Genomic DNA, 6,234 nt, shown 5'->3' with positions numbered 1-6,234 from the left:
CTTAGTGTAGATCGACAAGGGTGTCGATGTCTGCTCTTGTTAAGAGGTTCTCTGGGGAGAAGGCAGGCTGCCGGGGTAGGCGTGTGTCGCCTCCCTGCGGGTATTTCTCTTGCTGAGAGTGATGACCAGGGAAATCCACCTGGTATCGTCCGCCTCTAGGCTGGATGTGGGACATCACTCTTGGGATCTTTGAGGCGGGTAAGTGTTTTTAGGGGAGGTAAGGTACATGACAGTTGGGAGCAAGGCCAGGAAATACTCACTTTCCTTCACCCCGAAATAAGATGGGGTAAGGACAAAATTGTAAGAATTTTTTTCCACCCTTTTCTCATGCGTCTTATGTGATGTAATGAACCTGGCTAAAGGGCCAGAAGTCCCGGGCTGTGGTTTAGCTCAGTAACCAGCTTTGAGTGACACTTCACTTTTACCTTTGGGGCCTCAGTTTTTCCCTTGGGTCCCCTCTTTCCATAATTTTTTGGGGCTTGTTGACAGACACCAGAGAGGCTGGTGGCTTGAGCTGGGTTCTCCTGAGCCTTCCCTTACTCTCACGGTGGCGAGAATGGGGGGGAATGTTTACACTCGATCGGTATCTGTGCTCCCAGCCCCTGACCCTGTGAAGTCCCACATTATCTAATTGCATTTCACAATTAATTGTTTTGCTTTTTCCTTTTCTTCTTCCCCCACCCTGGTTCATCTTCTCTCCCTTTGAATCCATGTGTTTGAAGTTCTGGGGTGCAGACCCTGGGTGGGGGGACCATTTGCTCTCCCCTCTGCTCCCATGTCCTCTCGCCAGCTTTGCTCTGTTTCTCTGCTACCTAATCTCAGTGACTCTGGAAGGACTTTGTGTCTGAGCCATGGCCAGCTCCTGGCTGGCCCCCGCCTCACCGTCTTTCTGCTGTTTGGATGGCGGTCTCCCTGCTGAGTGACTGAAGTCTCCGAGGGCCGAGTGCCGTTGGTTTTCTCGTGGGAGGCTGTGGGATGTCGCAGTGAGCTGTCACTTCCCTAGCTACATCGACTGATGGCAGCCTGGCAGGCCTGCAGATGCCAGGCTTGTCCAGCCCCGTCTGCCAGCCCCCACTCAGCCCAGACAGCCTCTTTCACATATTTGGTGAAAGCTCTTTGCGCTCAGGGGGTCAGTCCCTTCTTTTTGCTGTGTTTTTCTTGGGTCCTTTTTCTTACTTCCTTTGCCCCATTCACAAAAAGAAATGACCCCTAACACTTCATTTTTTCCTGACTTTCTAGGGCACCTGTAGTGCAGGGGTCAGACTGGAGATGTCCCCCATGGCTCTAATAACCAGGTGCTGCTCTGTCCCTGAAGCTGATGCCAGCAGTCCAGTTCATAGAGAAGGGCCCAGGCTTCAGAACACAAGCCACCCGCCCCTAGTCACTCACCTTGATCTTCACTCTGACTCATTTGTTTTAAAAGGGGCTTGGACTGGCCCTCTTCAAAGACCCTTTGAGCTGGCCTGCCCTGGTGCTGAGCCCATGTGTTTTGGGGAAAAGAGCGAGCTGGCAGCGAGAGCCTGGAATAAGGCAAGTGGCACCTCACTAGCATTTATCACGTTTTTTTTCCCTCTTTCTCTTTTTAAAAATAAAACCAGACTCTGTTCTGAAAATAAAAAACTTGAGACTTGTGACAAGCTTCCTGTGTGGTTTGTTAAGATCTTCCCTGTCCTGATTTCCTTACTAAATTCTTAAATGTCATTGTGACATTTGTCATCATTTTACAGGTTTGCGGGAACATTCTGGATCCACGTTGGCTCTTCCCCTCGAGGCAGGGGGCATGGTGTTCAGGGAGCCAGGGTGGCCTTGACCTGGGGGGTGTCTAGCAGGCTCTGCCAATGCAGAACTAACCCAGGTGTGCGCTCAGCCGAAGAGGGGTGGTTCCCCAGCCCTTGGGGCTTTCCTACCCCCTTGTTTCTGAGCAAAGTTACTAAAAGGAGAAAGGCTGATAAACTTTTAATATTCTGCCCTCCCTGTTACTCTCACCTCAGAAACATGAATTCTTAAGTGTGAATAAGAAGAACAAAGCCATAGTTTTTGTTAGTTTTAAAGATAGAGCCTTAGGTCTGCACAAACATGAAGTTAGAGTTTTTGTTTTTAGCGCAGAGATATGCAGAAGCAGTCGAATTGCTCCGCCATTGCCCTATGATGTGCCTGGCCATTAAGATGACTACATGCCATATGACCCAGCACTTTCACTCCTAGGAATCCACCAAAGGGCACAAAAACATTAATTCAAAAGGAAACCTGCCCTCCTAGGTTTATTGCAGAACTACTTACAATAGCTAAGAAATGGAAACAACCTAAATGCCCCAAAACAGATGGAACAGGAAGATGTGGTATAGATACACAATGGAATATTACTCACTGATCAAAAAGGATAAACTCATGCCTTTACACCATCATGGATGGAGCTGGAAGGAATGATGCTCAGTGAAATAAGTCAGAAGGAAAAAGAAAAATATCAATTGGTTTCACTTAAAGGAAACTGTAAAAAGGGCCAGCAAAAAAGACAAAACTAGCAGGCAAGTTATAGATACGAGACATACAGCAGGAGAGGGCGATATAGGGTGTTATAACAGGGGAGGGAAGAGCAAAGGGACTATGGTGACAGTTTATGGGGTGATGGGGTGGTGGGAGATTTATGGGGATTATAATATTTGAGAAATCAAATATTGTACAAAAATAAACAATGATGTAAGAAAAAAAGAAAAGAAAATCACACAATAGTTTCCTGTACAGGGTGAAGGAGGAAAACAAGGCATAGGACCTGCTGGATGCTGGGCCCAGCTTGGGTCCTCACCTGACCTTTGGAAATGTCTTCATCACTTATCAAACAGGAGCAGTATTCCATACCTCACCATGCTATGGTAGGAATGAAATGAGATGACATCTGCAAAAATGGTCCTTGTCCTTCAGACATTTAAAGTCATAACAGGACCAAATTTACACGTCAAATAATTAAACAAATAAGACCATGTCTTCATTGCTTCCTAAATCTAGAGGTAAACTAAGCTGATTAAACATATTATAAATATTTATATGTGTCTTCTAGCTAAATGAGGTCACTTTCACCGATTGGGTTGGTTGCACGTATCTGAAGGTGCATTGTCCAAGGTGCAAAGGGGTGTGGGGGTGCGCTATGCGTGAGGGTCAACAAGGGCCACATTTGGCCTTGCCTGAGGCTGCATCTGACTACGCAGCTGAAGTTCTGGCCCCAGGGCAGAACACGGAATTATCCTGATGGATTGCCTGAGGCCCTTGGTGCTCATTAGCTCATTTCATTACAGCCACCTCCAAGGCAGCTGAGACCAGTAGGATGGAGTTGTTGCTGAATGCCACAGTCCAGTCAGAAGGGAATTCAGGTTTGAACCCAGGTCTGTCCACCTTCAAAATCCACACGACCCCAGGCAGCCTTCAGACTTGAGCAGTAAGCTGGGTTTCGCTTCTGCATGAAAGCTGTATGATTCTGGGTAACAAGCTGTTTTTCATTTTTGCATGCATTCCACGGGAGAGGCATTGAACAAAAGTCTACCCACAGGATACCCATTTGGGGTGCAGGTAAAAGCAGGGGGTTCATTGATCATGTCTTTTCTTCTACTTACTCAAGAAGGAGCCAGTAAAGGAATTGACACTAGATTATTAATAACCTAAGGGGCTATTCCTTGAGGGAAGGAATCAGGGTACCAGGGCAGGAGGAGGCATGCTGGAAAGGCTTCTCAGCATCCTTCAAAATCACGAGGGGACTCCAAGCGCTGCTAACAGGCAAATCTGACTCAACAGGTGACCCACCTGTTTTAACCAACTTAAATGGACAAGAGTGTGCACCCAGTGCCACCTCCTGGAGGGCAGAGGGGCATGGAGAGCTGGTGAGAGGCCAAAACAAGGGGACAGACGTGGAAGCCATTTAGAAGTGATGGGGGGAGCTGTGAGTGGGAAGCAGGCATCCAGCAAAGGTTCTGTCCTGGCAGAAAACAAGAGGGCACCCCAACTCACACCCTAAAGCTGTGGGCTGGGGCAGTTACTTTATCTTCTATAATATAGCACCTATAGATGATATTGCTTCTACCTCCCCACAGTGACCCTTCAGCCAACACATTTATTGGCTCTCACTATACGTATTAGATCTCATATTACTTTTTTTTTTAAAGATTTATTTATTTATACAAGCACTGGGTACAGTCAGAGACACGGGAGGGTGAGAGAATTCAGCAGGGCGGAGAGTAGAACAGGCAGAGTGACGAAGTACACTGCTGAGGGGAGCAGCGGGCGGCAGGAGAGGTCTGCGCGCCATGTGGCACCCTCACCCGGTGGCCCAGGATCGAACTGGTGCTGCAGAGGCTGCAGGCATCTTCGCAACCCAGCGCTCAACCGCTGCGCCACCGAGGAGGCCCTCATATTACTTTTGTAACATAAATATCTCCATGGAAAGGGGAGGTTTCATGTTCCCGGCCCGACAAAGTGATGGGGTGGAAATGAGTGGCCAGGTGAAGCTACTTAACATGGAAGGCAGATAAACTCAAGAGAGAACTCTTGGAGAGACATGGAAGGAATCACAGGGAGCAGAGAGACATATGAGGCTTGCTTCTTGGCTTTGGACTTGCACCAGGTGTTAGTGGGCGGAATGAAGGTTCCCCTGAGGCCCCAAAACCCGCATGCTCTAAATGGGTTCTGCCATCTGCTGCACAAAGACAAAGCATACTCTTACGTGTAAGTCTTTCAATGGAAAGGAATTTTAATACAATTAGTGTGCAACAGAAAGAAGAGAAAGAATATGGTTAAAATAGTTTGCAATTAAACAACCACAGTTACCCTACCCTTCATGGGTAACTGCCCAGCCAAACAGGGTTGGCCCAGAGCAGGGCCACGGAGGCCCAAAAGCTGCCACAAGTCTAAGGCACCTTCTGGTGGGACCCCAAGGGAGCAGCAAGTTTGGAAGGAAAAGAGCAAAATCAAAACACAAGTCAAGATGCCAGTGTCAGCCTCCCCACGGGCCCCTCGCCCACGTCTCTGTCTCTCCCAAGCATCTCCTTCCACGTCCCCAAGTCCCGGGTGCGAGTCCAAGGCCGAGAAGCAAGCACAGCTTCACACGTCTCTGCTCCAGGTGCCTCCCCAATTCTTCTCCCAATCTTCTTCCCAAGATCCTTCAGCTTCTCCCCGCTGCTCCGCTCCACCCTTCCTTCGGAGGGGCAGGGAACCTGGACTCTCCGCTTTCTGGGGGGATAACGCTGTTCCACAGAGGACTTGGGGGACTTGGAGGAGAGACCTGGAGAGACACTTGAAAGAGTCACGCTGGGGAGAGGCCCCGGGGAGCCTGGCCCTCGCAGGCTTTATCTTCACTTTGATTTTGCTCCTTTTGTCCCAGACTTGCCGGTTCCTTTCCCCTGGGGCCCCACCGGAAGCTGCCTCAGCCTTGCGGCAGGCTCTCGGGCTTCAGCGGTGCAGGGTGAGGTAAAAGCATCAGGCTTTTCTGCCCTCCCGCCATCAGGATGGATGACGGATCTGCGGCCCTGAATGCATGCCTGAGGGCGGCACCTGGAGTGGGGTGTGGGCATAGGTAGATGGGATTCACCTGGGCTGAGACTGGGTTTGTAAGGGCGGCATCAGGGGGACGCCAGCAGAAGCAGAATGGATGGAAGAGCAGAGAGCCCAGAGTGAAGACTTGCTGGGGGCTGGGAGGCCTGCCAGCCTCCAGGCCCCCCAGCACCCCTGCCTGCCGTGTACCTGTAACTCCCAATAAAAGCCTGAAAAGCCACCGCGGGCTCCAGGACTCTCTCCTCCTTCACCCCGTCTGCTCGGGTCATAGAGAACCTGCCCTGTGTCCCTTCGGGCCCTTACAATTGGCGTAAGTCGGCAGGATGATCCATGCAGACGGGTATGGAGCCCTCCGAAGACCTGGAGGGACTGAGGAGTAACAGACTGTGTGTGCCTGTGACGACGCTGGAGGCGTCATGGCAGCACAGGAGATGGACAAGGTCCGGGAGCTGCGGGACGAGAACTCGCGTGGAGGAGACGCCCGGGAGGACCAGCCAACGACCCCCGAGGCAGCAAGAATCGTCGGGGAAGAGAGGACCCCGGTTCAGAGCTCGCCAGTGTGGACAAAGGGAAAAGCCGATGAACTTGGACTAATGGACTAACAATCCTGCCAGAAGGCGGAAGACCTTGGCAAGTTTGGTATGTTTTGGGGACCCTGGGGGTGGATGGTATCCTTTATTTTATTATTTTTTTAAAGAT

Source organism: Talpa occidentalis, unplaced genomic scaffold (genome assembly GCF_014898055.3).
Source record: "Talpa occidentalis isolate TD23 unplaced genomic scaffold, MPIMG_talOcc4v2.1 talOcc4.16, whole genome shotgun sequence".
Taxonomy (NCBI): domain Eukaryota; kingdom Metazoa; phylum Chordata; class Mammalia; order Eulipotyphla; family Talpidae; genus Talpa; species Talpa occidentalis.
Note: the sequence above shows the minus strand (reverse complement) of the source record.